The sequence below is a fragment of the Urocitellus parryii genome, chromosome 1, assembly GCF_045843805.1.
Source record: "Urocitellus parryii isolate mUroPar1 chromosome 1, mUroPar1.hap1, whole genome shotgun sequence".
In the NCBI taxonomy this organism is placed as follows: domain Eukaryota; kingdom Metazoa; phylum Chordata; class Mammalia; order Rodentia; family Sciuridae; genus Urocitellus; species Urocitellus parryii.
Genome location: NC_135531.1, coordinates 122910559 through 122931261, shown reverse-complemented (window position 1 = coordinate 122931261; position 20703 = coordinate 122910559). Strand labels below are relative to the sequence as shown.

General features: G+C 35.1%; 1 protein-coding gene across 6 annotated transcripts in view; it reads left to right on the top strand.

The window, feature by feature from the left end:
- Positions 1 to 20703, top strand: part of Kcnn2 (potassium calcium-activated channel subfamily N member 2) — a 424434-nt gene that overhangs the window by 151719 nt on the left and 252012 nt on the right. The window contains exon 1 of one of the 6 annotated variants that reach the window (XM_077796930.1): positions 17255 to 17351. The exons of the other annotated variants lie outside the window; for them this stretch is intronic. The gene's annotated coding sequence lies outside the window, so the exon portion shown is untranslated. Of the gene's footprint in view, positions 1 to 17254; positions 17352 to 20703 lie in introns of those variants that run through there. 6 annotated transcript variants of the gene reach the window in all.

Below are 20703 nucleotides of genomic sequence, written 5' to 3'. Positions count from 1 at the left end.
AAACGGAGTTTTTTCACTTGGCTCCTTATTTGGAATCTATATATTCATGATTTTTGGTGTTTCCTTCTTTATTTATTTTATGAGTTCAGAAAGTAAAAAACATTATCAATTGCACATGTATTTTTTAAAATGTATTTTGGAGTTATATATAAGATTCATATTGTGAGTTTCTTTACTACCCATAAAATTTGTCATTTATGTTTTCTCTTTGCTAGTGTTTTGTTTTTTTGCTTTAAAATATAAAAGGCTAACAGCAACAAGTTATCAATTTCATGACATTTTATAGTGCCCCTAATGTTTTAAGAACATTAGAATGGGTTGTTTTTTAATATAACAATAAAATAAACTAGTTCCAAGAGAAATTAATAATTAATTTTCTCAATTATTTAAGCAATATTGATTATTTAATTAGGTTAAATTAAATGATAGAATAAACCTTTTAAAACTTACTATTATTAAATTTATGAAAATGAACTGGATCTTTTTTCAGAACATTAGGTGAAGATATTTTCCATTATATTATTCATTGCTCATTTTCATATATTATTCCCTGCTAAATTTCTCTCTAGAATTTTAATTTCTAGAAAACGTGTCTAGCTTGTTCTCTTTTATCACTTAATAAACTCTCTGAAATCTCTTTTTGCATTTACTTTTTTGCACTTGTTGTCTAAGAGCTCTCAATTTAATTTAGTATTCAGATAAAGCAATTGTATTGTCACTGGCATAATTATCTCTTCTTTTTCCTGAAATATTCTTACTTTTATCTCTATGTTAACTATTTTGTTTGCTCTGTATTTCTTATGTAAGTTCATGAAATCTTTTTTTAAGTGTTTAAAAACTATTAAAGCTTTTTTTTCTTAAAACATTCTATTTTTGCCAGGTGCATTGATATACACCTGTAATCCCAGCTTTGGGGGAGGCTGAGGTAGGATGATCACGAGTTGGAGGCCTTCCTGGGCAACATAGTAAGACCCTATTCCAAAATAAAATTTTAAAAAGGAGGGTGCTGGAAATGGAGCAAAGAGGTACAATGCTCCTGGGTTCACTTCTCAGTACTTAACAAAAATTCTATTTGTGACAATTTGATTCAGGAGAGATATAGGTAAGCAACTAATTCCTATGAAACTAATCCATATATAAGTCATATATATGATATTTATGAATGCAAAAGCAAAGCAAAATTAACCATGTTTTGTTCAATAATGAAACCAAGTTTCATTATTGAAAAAAATATATGTAATTAGTCTTATAGTGCTAATAAGATATGTAGAAGTGATAGGATCTCTGAAAACATAATAATCTGATGAGAATGAGATAGAGTGAAATGAATACTCATGTTAGAGCCTGGGACAAGTGTATGGGAAGAGGCAGAAAGAGGACTGACCCTTGGAAATGAACTTAAGCCTACACTGTCCTCCCAGCTGCAACATACCTAACAAAGCCCTTTCTCTTTTTCTTGGATTTAATGCCAAGCAAATTAGATAGATATGCCTAAAAGAATATTATATACATCAAATTGTTTCAATAGATAGACTTAAAAGTGACAAATGGTTCAAATACCTTCATAGAAGTTAAAAAGTTTGACTTGAAACTAAGAAATTGCATTATTTTGAGACAGACTGGCAATTAATTTCGTCCTTTAATTGTGTTTATTTAGGAAAAAGGATTGTGAAGGGTAAGTTTAGATTCTTCATTTCTAAGATATACTGACTCAAGGAGAAGCTATATCCTATTTTTAAAAGTTACCTAAGGAAACTGTTTTATTCTTTGTTTTTAGGTGTCTTCATTTGATGGTAGATGACATTGTGATCAGTTTTGTAGAGAGTGGCCACCATGGTTATATTTTTTAGCCTTCTACTTGTAAGATTTTGTTTTCCGTCTTTCTTTCTTTTTTGTTTTGCACTTATTATTCATGTAAATTTTAAGCAGTTTCTTAAAAAATGAACCCTTCTGAGAAGCAGTACTCCTAGAGCTTGAATCCAAAGCCATGGAGCATCTAGGAACACAGCCTTCCTCTAATCTACCATCTTGAATCTCTAGAACTTTTCTAACCCAAGTGTAAATGAAATTTTCCAGTTATGATTTAAAAACTGACAACTAAGAATTTAGGCTAAACTAATTGGTTCAATTTTACATAATTAGGAAAGGTGAATCCTCCAGAGCCATGTTCATCACCAGATGACTTAATCACTTCCCTCTTCTTCAGCTTCTGTCTTCTCGTGGAATGCCCTATTTTCTGTTAAAAACCTTTTCGTTGGCATCTTGCCACTACAATTATGTCTGTAGAACAATTGAATCCAAGGCTCTTAGCACCTGACTTGACAAAAGTCAGTTTAAATCATTTCAAACTATTGAGTTAAAAATACACTTTTATATTTCCAAACTGTCATTCTGATTGGGGTTGATATTTGGAATATATAAAAAGCTGAAACAACTCAATTGCAAAAAGTTGAAAATAAATCCCATTTTAAAAGTGGGCACCGGACTTAAGCAGGCATTCACAAAAGACATACAAATGGCCAACAGGTAAATGAAAAAAATATCTCACATCATTAATCATCAGGGAAGTAAAAATTAAAACCAATATTAAGCAATATTATGCCATTCTGTTTAGAATGGCTGTTATCAGAAAAATAAAAAATAGCAAGTGCTAATGAGGACAGAGAGAAAAGTGAACCCTTACACACTGTTGGTGGGAATGTTGGCATAGCTATTATGAAAAACAGTATGGAGTTTCCTCAAAAAAATAAAAAATAGAACTAACATATGATCCAGCAATCCCACTACCAGGCATATAGTCAAAGGAAATGAAATCAGTATGTGGAAGAGACACCTGCACTCCCATGTTTATTACTGCACTCTTCACAATAGTCAAGAAATAGAAACGCCATAAGCGTCCACCAGCTGGTGAATGAAGAAAGAAAATGTAGTACATGTACACAGTGGAACACTGCTCAGCCAAGGATGAAATCCTGTCATTTGTGAAACATGGATGGATCTGGATGTCATTATGTGAAATGAAATAAGTTAGTCACAGAAAGACAAATATCTTGTGGATCTCACTCACGTGGGATCTTAAAAAGTTGATCTCAGAAATTGAGAATAGAGTTGTGATTTCAGAGGATGATAAGAGAGTAGGGAGGAGAGATGGTGATTGGTTGATCAATACACAGAGTTAGATACGGACAAATAAGTTCTGATGTTTTGTTGCACTGTAAGGTGATGATAAATAATATTTATGTACTACCATTTATTTAAGAAACAAAGCAAGAAGAAAGGATTTTGAATGTTTTCACCACAAAGAGATTATAAATGTTTCAGAAGATAGATATGTTTAATTTGATTAGAGCATGACATATATATAAACCACATGATGCCCCATTAATATGTATGCTTTTAATGTGTCGATTAAAATGTTAAATAAATATGCCCTTTTAATCTTTCAATTTCATTTTTTAAACTTTTATAATGTACTGATAATCCAAAGATAAATAATATAAAAATATAGCAATCTCAGTATCATGATACTCTGCCTTTTAGGCTCAAGATTCTGTGAGTTAGCTACACTTTTTGTTGTTTTGAGTTGAAACAGAACATGACATATAGGAATAGAATTAAGACAAGAGGCTCCATTGAGTAGAGAATTAATAGTCTAGTCTGAGTTGGAAATAGAACCAGAAGACATCATCAATCCTATTTACAAGTTATTATACTAAATTAAATTCAAATTAGTGTTGTGAAAATTACAAAAATGAATGGGACATGTGAACTTGTGCAGTACTTCCTTTTCTCCCTTCCAAATTCTGAAAATAACATTAAAATGTGGAAACTAAAGAGTCACTGGTAACCATCAATAATCTCTCAAAATGTGCATATTACCTTCCACTCTGTCCACATGTGCTCCATCCAGCCTTGTGACTTCATGTCTACAGCAGACTTTTTTATGTATTTGTGAGGATGCATAGGTGTATTCATAATAATGAATATCTCACTATAAAGCAGGCTTAACCAAAAACTTTTCCAAATCTCCTCTATAGTCATCTTTAGGTCATCACTTTTGTTGAATTTTTAAAGAATTCTCATCGAATTATTTTCTGTAGGTTAAAAAGTCTTGTTCTTTAATCTTATGGTGTTTAAATAGTTTTATCTTAAAGGTCAGTTTCAATCCATTGATAATGATGCCCCCAAATACTGTGTTCAAAAGAATTCTGAGTCTTCATAAGAACTCAGCAGAGAAATCAATCTATGGCTATGTAATAGTGCCAATCATAAAACAGGAATGTGCTTTTCAAGGAAAAAAATGCATATTATCAATTTTTAGAGGTAATGATTTTTACATTCTATTTTGTTTTCTTACTAAATGCAAAAATAAGTTAATCTCTGACCTTTTAAAACTGATTTTACTGCTTATGGTGAAAAAGTCTGGAGCTAGTCTGCTTTGAACTATTTGTGGGCTACTTTCTTTTTCCTGAAGAGATGTGGATTTTTCCCTTTATTATTTTAACATTTATTTATTTATTTATTTATTTTTATGTGGTGCTGAGGATTGAACCCAGGGCCTCACATGTGGTAGGTGAACACTCTACTGCTGAGCCACAACCCCAGACCCTCCCACTTTATTCTTATTGTTTCAAAATACCAGAGGGTTTTTTTTTCATTCTTATAGTTTTGAATTTTACCAATAAGAGTATTTTAATCAGTCATGATTAAGCACAATGAGACTTTAATTTGTGCAAAAATATTGAGTTTGCTTTATCTTTTATTGTTTTGCTACTGATTCTCTCACCTTTAAAAAATTACTTGTTTGCATATTTATTCTCTTTTCCATTCTCTGTATTACTCATCTATTCTTACCTATTTTAATTTCACCCCATTATTCTTAGTTCTGAGAAGGCTCTCAAATGAATGTTTCATATATTTCACTGGCTTCTTACATTTGACTTTTCTTGCTTGTTTTAGTCAGCTTTTCATTGCTGTGGCCAAGACCTGAAAGAACTTAGAAGGCGAAAAGTTCATTTTAGCTCATGGTCTCAGAGGTTCAGATCACAGTTATTGGACTCCATAGCTCTGGGCCCGAGAGGAGGGAAGGCAGAACAACATGGCTGAAGGGCATGATGGAGGAAAATTGCTTAGTCCATGGGCGGGGGGGAGGTGAGTTGAAGGGCCACAGGAAGAGCAACCATTCCAAGGCATGCCCTAGTGACCCACCTCCTCCAGCCAGACTCCACCTTCCTACAGTTATTATTCAGTCATTCCACTGAAATGGATTAATTAAGTCCCAGCTCTTATAATCCAATCACTAAACATTAACACTAAACATTAACACAGGAGCTTTTGGGGGAATGCCTAACACCCCAACCATAACATTGCCACAGCCTACAGAGTAAATTTTAACATTCTTTTGGTTTGTTTTGTAGCAATCATTCTTATCTCATTCATTTGACTTCTTTGTCACGTAGTTATTTATAGCATTTTAACTTTTATTTCATAGCAGCCCAGTCTCTTGACCTTTATTGAGAATGTCAAATAGTTCCTGGAATTTTTCCTCTGAATCCTATTCTAGATTATTTGGAGACATGTCATTTATCTTCTGAATCTTTCCCATACTTGACAATGCTTTCCCTAGGTCCCATCTAATTTTTTTTTCCTCTCTCATTCTCAGTGTAAGCTGCGCAGTGGTCTGATCTCACAGAGTATGATCGACCTTGGTCTTGCTCTTTGTCTATGTGTACAATATGGGAAATTTTCTCCTCAGAAGCACACAGTGAACTGAGAGACAGACATCCACAGTATCCATGTCTAAGATTCTGTTAGAATTTCACATATATTCTGCTTTGCTCAAGTGCCATTTTTCATTGTTCCCTGGGGCCTTGGAATCCCTGTTATATTGAAATAATGCAGTATATCAAGCAAAATAGATTCAAGATGAATTGGATTATTTCTTTATTCATAGATTTTTTTTCATCCAATAAGACACTGTTTGAAGAAACACTGCTCCAAAATGGCACTGTGCTGCTTCCTTCACAGTTGCCCAAGATCTACAGATCTAGTCTCTCTCTTTCTCTCTCTCTCTCTCTCTCTCTCTCTCTCTCTCTCTCTCTGTGTGTGTGTTTGTGTGTGTGTGTGTGTGTAAGTGGGAGGGTAGAGGTAGAGGAGTGGGGAGTGAGGAAGAGTGACCAAGGACAGCATTCTGCTTACCCTGATAAGGAGCAGGCAGCATGACTGCCCATTTAGTGGGTAGTAGGCCACCCTGGAATGACTTAGGGAAGGAACAAAGGTTGGTGAAAGAGAAACCCTTTTTTTCCCACTCTTTTTAGAGATAGTCTTCATTTCGTGAAGCGAGATCAGGATGTTTCATGAACTAAATCTGAAAAAGGATTTTTCTCAATCTGTCTCTATTAGCACTCAGCAAATTAAACATTCATGTCTTATTTAACGGGTCATGGGAAAACTACTTTAACAATTTCACAGGGACTTTTCTGTGACCTCAAATAGTCTTTTGAAAGCTTTGTTTTCTCATTCTTACCACCTTAGCACAAAGGAGGGCACCTAGGACAGCATTTCAAGGTCACCCTTCCCTAGCCCCTCCCTGCCCCAAGGAAATTGGGCTTTCTCTTTTATAAACAGATGATTAACCTAACCACCAAGCTGAGCAAAGTAGCACAGTTACTCTCCTGAGCATGTTTATAAAATATGCAAATCCAACTTGTCCTTTGCTTCATTATTGCATACATTATTTAGTTTCATTATGAAACTGTTGAGGGTGAGAAAGGATAATTAATGCAATTAAGTTTTCATGGTTTAAAAATTCCCTAATTTTAGTACATGTTTTAATGGAACTCTAGCACAAAAAAAATGAAGATGAAATTCATTACCTTCATTAAAACAGTGCCAAATAGAACAAAATAATTACTATGAAATCTCAAAATATTATATAAACTGACAATGATTACTTAATAGAAGATATATTCATTGGTAATCTATATGTATGATTCCCAAAAACTAATCCAATTTCTTTTGGAAACCATACATGTAGACTACTAATGTATATATATTTTATTTTTTGATGTTTCTGGCTGAACAAATTTAGGGAGAGGGATATGAGTAAAGCTAAACTATTTGGTTGGTTTTTTGTTTGTTTTTGGTACTGGGGATTGAACCTAGGGTACTTTACCCTTGAGCCACACCACCAGCCCCCGCCCCTTTTTTGTTTGTTTTGAGACAGAGTCTCACTAAGTTTTTTAGGGCTTCAAATTTTCAATCCTCCTTCCTCAGACTCCCAAATTGCTGGGTAAACCCAGGTATGTGCCACTAGGTAATTCTAGGTATGTGCCAATAGAGCTGGCCTTAATTATTTGTTTTTATTGGGTTTAAATCTTTATTATCACAGGGTAGCTTGCTGGAAACATCACTATGCATCACAACAATCTCTTTTTCCTTGTTATCTATTTGAGATTAAAATTCTGTTAATACTTTCTAGATAAGTATTAAGCATCAAACCCTGTTCTAATATTTTCATTCATCTCCTCATGCTTCAGAGAACTCATGAGGAAACTGAGTATAAAAACTAATTGGATGATTTGCTGAAGATCATCCAGCTGGTCCGTGAAAATATGCTGTGCTAGCTTTTGTGGATTTTACATACTTTAGGGGATGTGAAATAAGAAATGGGATGCATGTAAAAGCAACATAAATTGAAACTATCCTGGTTCCATTAGAGCCTTCCCTTTGTGTGAGGGTATGTAAGTATACATTTGTGCAAATGCCTGTAACTGACTGTGGCATACATGTTTTTCTTCTCCTAGGGGCACAGTAGTCCAGTCATTATGCTTAAATTGGGCAAGATTTACATTTGTACTCTTTAGTTCTTCTAGAACAGTTCATTATTTTTTAAACAGCTACTAATGATATTAGATAACAGCTAGTTTTCACTGCAGTATTTAAATCAAGAGTAGCTAAGTATACATTTGCTGTGCTTGTGGATGGAAAAGAAAGCCAATTTGTCCTCTTTTTTGTCTTAAAATTCATTTGGGGTTCTTTAATATTACCTTTCCCATTATAACCCAGGTCCAGAATTGAATTAATCATAATCCTAGTTTCAAGTCACATGTTTATTGTTGACTACATCTGTTTGTCTGTCTTCTATTCTATCTGTTCATCTATGTCAAAAATAATAAATACTCATGAACCCAGATCCTGAAGTAAAAACTAAGACCTTGGAACTAATGATTGTCATTTAGCCGTATGCTTTTCTTCCCAACCTGCTGCTTCTTTTTATCCATGCCAAATAGCATTCTGAATTATGTGTTTATCATCAATCTGTTTTTTTTCTGTATGTGAAATATATATTCATTGCTCGTATATATATTATGAATACCCATTTATACACATATTATATGTATATAAAAAATATGTACTTGTTTTATTTAACTTCAGGAAGGAGGATATTATGCTATGTGTCATCCTTTAGAAATTTTTCATAGGATGTTTTAGTTAGCTTTTGCGTCACTGTGACCAAAATACCTAACAAGAACTTAGGGGAGGAAAACTTCATTTGGGGCTTATGGTCTCAAAGGTCTCAGTTCATAAATGCCTGATTCCATTGCTCTGGGCCCAACATGACACATCATGGGGAAGGTACCCAGTATGGGAAAGCTGCTCTGCTCATGGTGGGCTCAGGAAGAAGAGAAGGGGAAGGAAGGACCACAGGGAAAACTCACCCTTTCAGAGCATACCCCCAGTGACCCACCTCCTCCAGACATGCCCCACCTGCCTACAGTACCCCTCACATGGTCCATTCAAACTGGGATGGACTGATTAGATGAGAGCTCTCATTATCTAATCATTTTACGTAACCTAGATATTGCTACATGAACAGAAGCTTTAAAGAGACACCTCCTATCCAAACCAGAATATTCCATCCCTGGCTCCCAAAAGGTCATGTCCATCTCACAGTGAAAAATGCATTAGGTTTATTTCCAAGAGTTCCAGTCTTAACAGTTTCAGCATTGCCCAACAATCCAAGTTCAAAGTCTCCTCTCAGAGTCAAGGCAAACGCTTTGCTTTGAGCCTCTACAAAAATCAAAAGCATTAGTTACATATATCGAATATACAGTGGCAGAGAGTAAACATCCCCATTCCAAAAGGGAGCTATAGGGGCATTGAAAGAAGGGATAGAGCCAAAGCAATAACTAAATCCAGTAGTAAAACAGGTTTGACAACTCTGCATACAGCAGCGAGGCCATTTGGATATAAGACATTACTTCCAAAGATTTGGGCAGCCCTACTTTGACTTTGCTGGTTTTAGTGTACATGGGCTCTCTTACAGCCTGGGTTTCTCCACAGCCAGCAGCTTTACTTGTACACAGTCCACGTTACTGGCATTTCTTAACTCCTCAGGTCTTCGTTCCAGCTTTGGCTTCACCTCCACAGCTTCATGTATCACCATCTTAGGGGCAGCACAGGGGGACTCTGACCCTACTACACTTTACCTGGCCTCCCCAGGTCTTTCTTTGAAATCTCAGTGACCTCAATGACCCCTTAACTTTAGCATCCTGTGTTCCTGAAGAAACAGCACCATGTGGATGATTCCAAATCTGCCACCAGCTCATATAATAGCTGGGTGCCCTTAAATCAAGGCTGCAATGGCTTCTTAGTGCCCAGGTGACTTAGTCTTGTGAAACAACTTTCTAGGCCTTACCTGTGCAAGCAGGGAACCACTTGATCTCTTCTCAAAGGCACTTGCCTTTTTACCCTCTTGAGCCTTTGGTAAGTGTAGTCTTTCAAATCTCTGAAGCCCTCAAGTCATCTTTCTTATTGCATCTGTGCAAAGTACTTAGCATCCCTTTAGGGGCTATAACCTCTTCAACAGGCACAGCTTCCTTGGCCCCAGCTTTATATTCACTTTTTCAAGTTTTAAAAATACTTTAGCTCTGTTTTCTACTCCAGATTCTCACGTAAGCCTGGCTAAAAGTTGCCAGCAATATCCATGCCACTGATTAAAAGCTGTGCTGCCTTGAAATTATCTCTACTGGATTAATTAGTCCATCACTTTTAAATTCAGCCTCATACAAAGTCTCAAGACATGGTGGGCTGGGGATATAGCTCAGTTGGTAGAGTGCTTGCCTCAAATACACAAGGCCATGGGTTCAATTTCTAGCACACAAAAACAAACAAAAACCAAAAAAACTAAAGTCTTAAGACATGGAGAAAGTGTAGTCTAGTTCTTTGCCAGAATATAATACTAATGTTCTCTAGTCCAATTTCCAATGGAGTTCTCATTTCCCTGGGAAACCTCATGGACCTAGTTCACATTCTTATTAATATTCTGATCTTCAGAGCTCCCTACCAACCAGAAGGCTTCTGAACTAGATGGTCAGTTTACTTACAGCATTGACCCCACTTCTTGGTATCAATTTCTGTTTTATTTAGCTTTTGCAACACTGTGACCAAAATATCTGACAAGAACAACTTAGAGGAGAAGATGTTTATTTTACAGTTTCAGAAGTCTTAGTCCACAGATAGCCATGCCTTTACTCTGGGCCCAAGGTCGGCTGCACGTTATGGAGCAAGTGCCCAGCATAGGGAAGCTGCTCAACTCATGGTGGGGTCAGGAACCAGAGGAGGAGCAGATAGACCACAGGGAAGATGCACTCTTCCAGGGTACGTTCCCAGAAACCTACCTCCTCCAGCCATGCTCCACCTGTCTTAGGTTACTAGGCATTCAGTCCATTCAAATTGGGACAGGCTGATAAGGTTACAGCTCTCATAATCCAATCATTTGCCTTTAAATATTACTGCATTAAGAAGAGCTTCGGGAGGAGACCTCATATCCAAACCTTAACACTGAATTACCTTATTATGATCCTACATATTACTATAGTTCGTTGATTTTAATTTCTAAACCTCCCACAAAAGAATAATATTCACAATACGTTCTAACTATAGCAAACAGTGCTGCTAAAAATATTCTTGAATGTGAACCTCACTGTACATGTGCAGGTATTTATCTTGGAGATATATTCTTAAGCATTTGGAATGTGTGGGTCACAGAGGTAGGTGATTATTCAGCTCTGGGAAAATTTCTAATATGACTTCAGAACTTTTCATTCACATTTGAGTTGTTTTTTAGTTCCTTATATGGCTACAAATATTTGTGATCAATATCCAATCAGTGAGCATTCAATGAGTATCAATAATTGGGTGGTGCCTTTGTGTTTTGTCTTAGGAGAAAACCAACAAACCAGGTTCACAACACTTTCTCACAAAAGCCTTAACATCTGGTAGGTTCAAATCTCTATTACACAATGTGGGTGGAGAAAAATCCTCTGTGTCTCTCTCTCTCTCTCTCTCTCTCTCTCTCTCTCTCTCTCTTTCACAGAGACACATACTGTGTGAGAGAGAGATAGAGGGAGGGAGTGTGAGAGAGAGAAGGTCCATTTTTTCTGCTCTGCGTGTGTGAGAAAGAACTTAGGCAAGACATGTAAGCTCTTGGAACTTCTGCAAATTGAGGAATTTGGCCTAGATTAATGTCCTTCACCCTGTGTCCTATTGAGTCCTCACTCTGTGTACCTACAGTGGAGATTATCTGGTACCTTATAAGAGAAGGGGAGAAGAGATCAGGTAGAGACTCGAGGAAAGCCACCAACACTACTAGCAGACCAGCTTCACTTTCATGTCTAAGTATTTCCTGATTTCATGTGGCGAAAGCCTTTGTTAATCCCAGTCAGAAGTATGAAACACTGGAACAGGTGCTTTCTCAGGTTCCTTTCTAACATCATGTGGTTAGGAATTGTATTAACACTAGCTGCTACTAACTGCAATTTATAAACCCCTAAATCTCAGTAGACTTTCCAACAAAGACTTATTTCTAGCCCACATCTGGCCTGATGTGGGTTGGCAGTGGCTCCCTCCTTTCAAGGTACTCAAGGACTTCAGTTTCATAATGCTATGCTCTCACCCCATGGCCTCTTAGGTAGTAGCAACATAGGAAGCCTTCAGTCTTTAATTGACCTAGCCCAGAAGGGACACTTGAGCTCATAGCCCATTTGTCAAGACAAGCCACATGCCCTCAACTGCAAAGGAGGCTGGGACATATGGGTGAACATACTGAATGTTCAGATCACATTGAGTTTCTCTAGCACATCTACCAAGTGCAAGAAACATAATTCAAGTATAAAAGGGCAGAGTGGTCAGAGTAAAAGTGAAATATAGTTGAATAGCAAAGACTTAATAAGAAAGATGCCTTGTTATTCTCTTGTAAGTTATCCTTTTCAAAAGATTTAAAGATGGTTTTTTGGGTCATTTTCCGGAAACTATGCAGTTTTTCCATAAAAACTACAAATTGCCTTATGTTTAAGAAAGAAAAATAAAATATAAAAATTAAATTCTTGGTTTCTGTTGTACTGAAATTCAGTATTTTTATAAAAATAATTTCTAGGGTTCTACTATTGGCAGTAGATATAGATATATAGCTTAGAATATAATTCTGCTAACCCAGGGCTTATCCACCAGAGCCTACTCAAAGACCCTTTTCACATGAAGTATGTGCCTATTTTTCTAAGTTTGGCTGAGATGAAGAACATTGAGTTCAAACAGTGTTCCTGACAATCTTTAATATGACTTAATTTATCTTTGAACTTACCAATTATGTCTTTACTATCTAGTTACTGTTCTGCAACCCAGCTCTTGGTAGTACAGCATGTTCAATGTGGTTCACTTTCCGAAACAGTAGCAGATTTAATTTTTATGTTGATGATGATAGGGAGAGGTTCAAAGATTGCATCAGAAGCAGTTAAGTCATTTTGGGAAGAGGCCACTGCTGAGTTAGTGGGCTCTTTGAGCAATGATTCTGGTGACTCAAAGTCACAGTGAGAACATGAAGGAAAGAATCCCATGCCTGGTGTGGGTGGATTGCTGCAAGGAGAATTGGGAAAAATGGTTCAGCTAGAGAAGCAGAGATACAATTATTGAACTCAGTGATGTAGGAAATGACTGACATTAGGGAACATGTTTCAGTGACCAGATTTTTAAAAAAGGGCGGGGGGGCTGGGGATGGGGATTGTAAACTAGTGGGAGAGCATGCACTTAAGGCCATCAAAGACTATGAGAAGAAAGAGAAGCTAACTAGTATGTGGAACAGAAATCACAGAGATGGGAGGCTGAGGCAGAGGATTGCAGGTTCAAAGCCAGCCTCAGCAACTTGGCAAGGCCCTGAGCAACTTAGTCTTTCCCTAAATAATTTTTTTTTAAGGTTGGGAATGTGGCTCAGTGATTAAGTGCCCCTGGGTGAAATTCCTAGTACAAAAAAAAGAAAAAAGAGACCACAGATATGTTTATTGAAAAATTTAAAGAAATATTTTTAAGTGTTAATCTTGGCATGCTTTTTAAAATCACTTTTGTAAAAGAAAAGACTTATTTCTTGACCTTGTTTTAAAATGGAGTCAGTCTAACTGGGATGAAGCAGATATAAGGACAAAGAAAATGGGGCCTGACCATTTGAAACTTGCTACCTCTGTTCCTTGAAGGAGCACCTGGGAAGGAATAAAGTGCAGGTGCTTTTTTGTGTCAGACAATTTGGATCCTCCAGTTTGTCCTGCGCTTGCAGTGGTTACCCACATCCAGGTGCCAAAGTGGTTTTTTGCAGTGTGAGTTAATGAGGTAACTTTTTAAGCATGTTCCTTTGGGATTTTGTGCTTCTCTCTCATTTATTTTACAAATTTTCTTGAGGAAAACTACTGAGATCATTATTTGATATCACAGCTATTAAAGCTTTGAACTATCAACTATAAACACCAAATACCAATAACCATAAGAATAATTAGAATGTAAAATTCTTAAAGCATTAGACTAAGGTGATTTTATTGCTGAATTCTAACTTGACATTAAAAAGCAATTCCTGTATTATTTAAATTTTCCAAGGAATAGAAAAAGAAATTAAGGTCTTCCTAATCCATTTTGAGAAACATGTATAACTTTTTCAAACTTTATAGAAATAGTACCCCCTAAGAAAACTGGATTATTTTTACTTATTGATATTGATATAAAAATTCAAAATAAAACATAAACCCATTTTATGAGTTAAATGGCTAATCCAATATAACCACATATTAAAAGAATAATAACCGGGGGTGAGAGAACAGAGGAACACAAGCAGAGGTCTATTCTAGCACATTACATAAAAAATGAATTTTACCCAAAATGTTTAAACTGCAGTTGTTTAATTATATTGTTAGATGCCAAATAGGTGCTGATAAAATTCATCTATCATTTCTCATCAAATCTTACAAAATACGAATAGAAGGAAATTACTCAAACATGACAAAATTAGTTACATAATTTTCTTCTGTTAATATTGTATTATACAAATCAATATATTTTCTATAAAATAATGATTCAGAGATATCTAATTATCATTGTTTTATTCAAAAGTATTTTAAAGATGTTAACTAATGTAATTAGGCAAAATATTTTTATGAATCCTTCAAAAATCAGCATAAATAGTTGAAAAGAATAATATAACTATTTGCTCACAATGTAATTATACCTATCATCTCAAGAGGCTTTATTAAAAACTCTTAGGCTAAGTTAGAAATTTAGTAATGTGACTGAATTTAAAACACACATGCACACATATTATGTAAATTATCCAAGGAATAAAAAAAGGAATTAAAATGAAATCACATGTGTGTATGTGTGACTATATATATCTTTGGTGCAAACTATCTAGTTTGCAATATCTAGTTAGTATAATATCTAGTTAGTACAGATTATTTAAGGTAAGATAAATTTATGTGTGTGTCCATATATCTTCTGATTCAAAGTAAAACAAATCATAATACACCTAGGTATAGGAATTTATAAGGAAATACAAGATATTACAAAAGTACTTAAATAAAACTCAAGCATGAAGTAAATCCATAGATAAACTCTGTTGTCACAAAAATAGCAATCATTCCAAAAAGCATTACATAGCTTCATATAATTTCACTAAGTATTCCAATGGGTTTCTTTTGGAATAGGTAAAAATTATTTCAAACAATTTATACAATACAGTGTTTAAGAGTAGCCAAACATCTTAAGATCTGAAAGATGATTGTACTTTAACAAAAGTTAAAATTTGTGCCAAATTAGTATAACAAAACATTGTCTGCTGGGCATGGTGGTGCATTCCTATAATCCCAGTGACTCTGGAGACTCAGGCAGAGAAATTGCAAGTTTGAGGCCCGCCTGGGCAACTTAGTGAGAAACCATCTCAAAAATAAAAAATAAAGGGTTGAGGGGTATGTAACTCAGCGGTAGAGCCTTCCTGGGTTCAATCCCCTGTACTAAAACAATAATAATATAAACACTATTCTGTTTATACAAGATCTAAATAAATAGACCGGTGAAACCTAAAATATTCCAACATTGATTCAATTGCATACTGGAGGTTAGTAAAGAACAACTGACTTTTAATTGGATGATTAAAGAATGGTTTACTTAATAGATGTTGCTGTCATGAAGAAGGGGAAAAAACTAAGGTCCGTAGAACTATAACATCCACAGTATATAATGTAATTTATATTGAAAATTTAAGTATAAAAAATAAAAATATCATAAGAAAATTTGTCAGAATACTTACTAAACTTGAAAGTATAAGATCAAGAAAATTGGACATGATCCCCAGAAACCTTAAAGGTATGTAAGACTATTCTTATAGAGTTTTCTGGAACCATGAAGTGTCTAAGATTTTATATCTATTTGTAAGCTAACAATTTAGCCTGTCACAATTTCATAGATACAGGCAGCAGATATGACTTCTAGATCAGAGACTTTATTACAGCAGTAGCTGTAGCTATAATAGTAGCATTTTCTTGTGCCTGTTTCTTAATTTCCATGTAGTGAAATGGAGAGTGTTCAGTAACGTCTTGCAAATACACTGGGTTTGCAGAGGTACCCTAATCTTAGGGAAGCCAAATATTTTGAAATGGACAACAACATGCCTGCCCTTTACTGTAAAGGAGACACTGTCTCTATTATCCATGGCTGTTCTCTCTGCAATCATCCTTAAAAAGAGAATACAGAGCAAAAGCAGTCAGTTCATCTGCTAGGTAGACAAACAGAATGTCAAGAGATTCCTAGCAAGCTGCCTCCACCAAGAGCACCAAGTGAAAGGTGAAGTAATAAATTCATGAAAATACTTTTAGCACACATAATAAACAAACCCACAGTTTATTACATGTGTACATATTTGTTAAGTGTGAATATTTTTGACCCTTAAATTCTGTGTTGGGAGTGTATTCAACAGACCTAAATCCATTTCACCATAAATATTCATTTACAAGGATATTTATATAAGCATTGTTTGTAGTGACACCAGTTGAGACACAACTTGGATGTCTATCAAAAGAAGAAAGATGACATTCATTCAAATATTTTTAATTTTTTCCTAAGAAAGACCAGCTTTAGAGCTATTTCTATTCAACTGCAGGGAAAGCCATGTTATGACAGTAAGTGAAAATAAGTAACTTCAGAATAAATGATAAGAAGAGAAGGAGGAAGGGAAGAAAAGCAGAGAAAAAGAAAGAGAAAAAGGGAGGGAGAAAGGAAGAAAGGAAGGAAATCTAGCTCTATATATTTATGCATATTTTTGTGAACATGGAGAAAAGGATAGAAAAATATATTACCATTGGTTTTCTTAGTAGCAATGCAAGAAAGATTATTAACTTTCTAAAAATATTATTCATCTTTGTATTATTTTCCCTATTACAAATTATTTAAAAAACAAAAGGGAAAAATTAAATTGGCTATTACTTGACAATAAAAGAGTCTCAAAATGACTTGATTGGCACTCATATATTTATATATTCATTAAACAAATATTGAATATTTTCTCTGTGTTGAAAGTGGCTTAGACACTGGGAATACTGTGGTTAAAAAAAAAAGCCTCTGCTCTCATGGAACGTATATTCTAGTGGGGATGTCAGAAAATACAAAAATAAACATATGTATTTATAAAAATTCTTGGTACGTAGTACATTTTATACCAGACAACTCCCTCGAAACAACATCTAAGTTATTTGTATTTGTGATTTGGAAGAAATTTTTAAGTTTTGAGTTAAAAAGAAAGAAAAATAAATAAGTAAAAAACCTATAATTACCTGATCCCAACTCAGCCATATAACTTTATAGGTCACAAATATATTTACTTCTGTTACAGGCATTAAAAGTAGGTTTCACTTTGGATGGGAGTAAATGGGATGAGCAAGCGGCCACCAGTGTACATTATAGATATAAAAGATTCTTCACCTCTTGTCTTCAACTACTGCAGACCATAAGCACTGGATCTCAAAAGGATGGGTTTTCTGAAGGTAACTGTAAGACAGCAAGTTCCAACAATTTTCTGCCCTAAGAGATGCCTGGCAAACACTAACCTCAATAACTGGTCAGCTGCTACAAAAGGCATGTGAGAATGCTCCTGAATGATGGGCTTCCTCAAATCCAGAACTGAAAGGCAGCTTTCAAATAAGCTTCATTCATTCACTCTAGTTAGAAGTGACTCTGAATTCCAGACAAAAAGAGGAAATTAAGGTAACTACACCTTTTCGTCCTTGGAGCAGGAAAATAAACACATGACTGAGAGTAGCATTAGTTGAATTTTTGATCCTATAGTAACAATTTTTTTTTTACTTGTTCGTTTAAAAAGAGAAAGAAATAGAAACATGTTTAAGGCCATCTCCAGACACTAGGCCAACTATCTTCTTGCTAAAGTTTGTGACAGCAGCAGTAGCTTCTTGGCTTTGTATTTGTGCTTTCAATTCATCATGCAATCTGAAGCTTTATGCATTGAGCCTACTATGGAGGTCATGAGTCTCTAAAGTCATGAATGTAAGTTCATTTTCATAGTGGGTTTGCTTATTATTTAGAATGGTGCTTTTATTTAGGACCTGCTAGTACTTCTGGATTATTCTGCAACTCAATGATAACTATGCAGGTGAAACCCTATCATAAAATAAAGCAAAAATGTTAACGCTGTCAAATTACTCAGCATAAAAGCCAAGAAATAATGGGTTTATAATGCATTAACTACTTAAAAAGAATTGTCAATTAAATTGCTCAGGCATTTGCAAACAAATTCATCAGACAAAAGCAGATACTGGTAAAATATTTAAATCCTTAAAATAATAAAAGAGGATTAAGGTGTCAAAGTTGATAAGAACAAATTTCCTATAGTAAAGGCAGGAAATTTTTCTTCCTTAATCAAAATCCAGAGTGCTGTTGTCACTGTAGTTGCATCTGGTATGTGGGTGAGGGAGGCGAGAATTTGGGTGTTGGCAAGACGTGAAATGGCCTGAGTGTTAGCAGGATTATTGATGGATGTGATATCTCTTTAGGCACATAATAAAACACCTTGCATTTGTGTAGCACTTTATATTTCACCAAATGCCTTTGCATATATTATTTCACTTAATCTTTTCAAGACTGTTGTGACTAAAAAAGAAACTAAAGTTCGGAGAGGAAAGATGAATTGCCCAAGTTTATGCAACAACTACATCAAAAGTAGAGTTTCTAATTTCCTGCACAGCATGCTTCAGCCACGCTGGAGCTGTCTTTTTGTTTAAAGCAGCTCAGATGAGCTGCTTGCCTGTCTGCTCTAGAACAATTTATCTGGCTGTGAAAATGACAATGTAAGTGATTTTTCTTGACAAATTCCAATATTCTTAAAAGAGAGAGAGAGAAAGAGAGAGAGAGAGAGAGAAACTGCTGAGATTATCCAGTTCAAGGCCTTCATTTCACAGAAATGAAAGTGAGGTCCAGAAAGGCTAAGCAACTTTCCCAAGGATATTTAGTAAGTTGGAGAAGAGTTGGGAATGAATCCATGTATCTTAAACTCAAAGCCCATGGGAAGGTGCTCTTTTTGCTCCCCTGTGCTGTTTCTACCTTGCTCATCCCCTTGACACTCCACCTAAACCTTCCAGGGAATTTACTGTGAGGTCCGTTAAAGTAATTGGCCTCAAACCCGTCAGAGATATGAGATAGATACACAGATTTTCTAGTATTGAAATTATTTCTTGAAGGATCAGTGTGTGTTCCTCTGACGTTAGCAAGAATCGTGATTTGGATGTAAGCTTTCCACTGATCCACTAGTTGAATTCAATTCCTGCCTTCATGAATGGGAGTTATGCTCTATGAAATTGCTTCGATAGATGCTCAAGTACTTCTTTAACATAAAAATGTATGTAATACTGAGGAGGCCAAGAAATAACCTGTTTCTGTTTCATTTTTGTTTATTTGTACTTACAAGACATTCGTAATAGAAGTAATCTGGGGTGATTATATATCTTATTTGGGAAATTTATTTTGCAATTGCCTTAGTCAACAAGAGCAGTCTAAACATTTATGTAGAGAAATCAGTGTGATTTTGAAATTTTAGGAAAGATACAATGTCAAAGTCATTTTTCATGTCACTGCATGTTTACCTATTATGATGATATATTTTGGCCTGTGAACTGAGTTGTTTATAGAGTAGAATGACTAAATCACTTAATGCCCAGAAAGGCTTTATAATGACTAATAAACTTGCCAAGTTAATTCTGACATTAATATGCATATAAAAGCAAAAACTCTGATATTTTGTATTATATGATGTAGCCTTATTTTACATTTATTTTAAGGCTGATTAAACAAGTATTTGTGAGAGTCATAATTTCAAGGAAAATTGTAAAAGTGATTGGCCTTTAACTTTCAAAGGAATAACACAATATTACTCCTACTTGATTTATAAACCTCAATGAAATAATGCCTTTATTATTTAACAATAGCAATTTCTAAAGTTCAAACTGATGAATCATTGGGAAGTTTTTAATTGAGAAGATAACACTTTTATTGGGATGTACTTCCTCTGATTTGTTACTTGAAGGTAGCAGGATTATACCACTCTCTCCTGAGCAGAATCAAAGAGTGACCTGGGGTAAGTGAGCTATGGAATGTCTCTGCTGACCATTCTGTGAGGGGCACTTTCCTACACAGGCTGGCACCTTCTCACCACTCATTTGAGGATGAATCTAATCATTGTCTGCCCATAAATATTCTAGAAGTTCCATTTATATTCAAAAAAGTTCAACAAGTCACTTTAAAATTATTTATTATTTAAACAATATTTTATGTCTGGATTTAGTATTATTTAGATTTGGAAATTTCATTTCATAATTTCCATGCTGAAAATGTATCCCAATTCTTGAAGGCTTTTTTTAAGGAAAGTATCAGGATTGAAATAGACTTAGGGTTCATTTTCCATTGATCGATTGAATAGTTAGATCAACTACAAAGAATAGTCACCTTGCCAAATCAAGCACCTTTTCCATGCCTTGTCAAATTGTCACATTTCTTTCTAGACATGGATTGACTTCCAATATTTTGTCCTATGCACTTTTAGCACCATAAAATCTTTCTAGGATTTCCTTTAATTTGAAGTTTTTTGTTTGTTTGTTTGTTTGTTTTTGCTGTTATCTCTGGAACATCTTCCTCTTTTCATCTATAAATGCACCTTTGCTAAGTGTCTCTCGCTGCACATCAGTCTCTTGAAGACTGGCACTGCCATCATAGTATGGTCCATTGTTTCTTCTATAACTCTATTCATTTTCAATTCAAAATTTGGCTTCCAGCATTATCATTTTTCATTGTTTGTTTGCAAACTCAACTGTTGTTGATCATTTCCCTCTG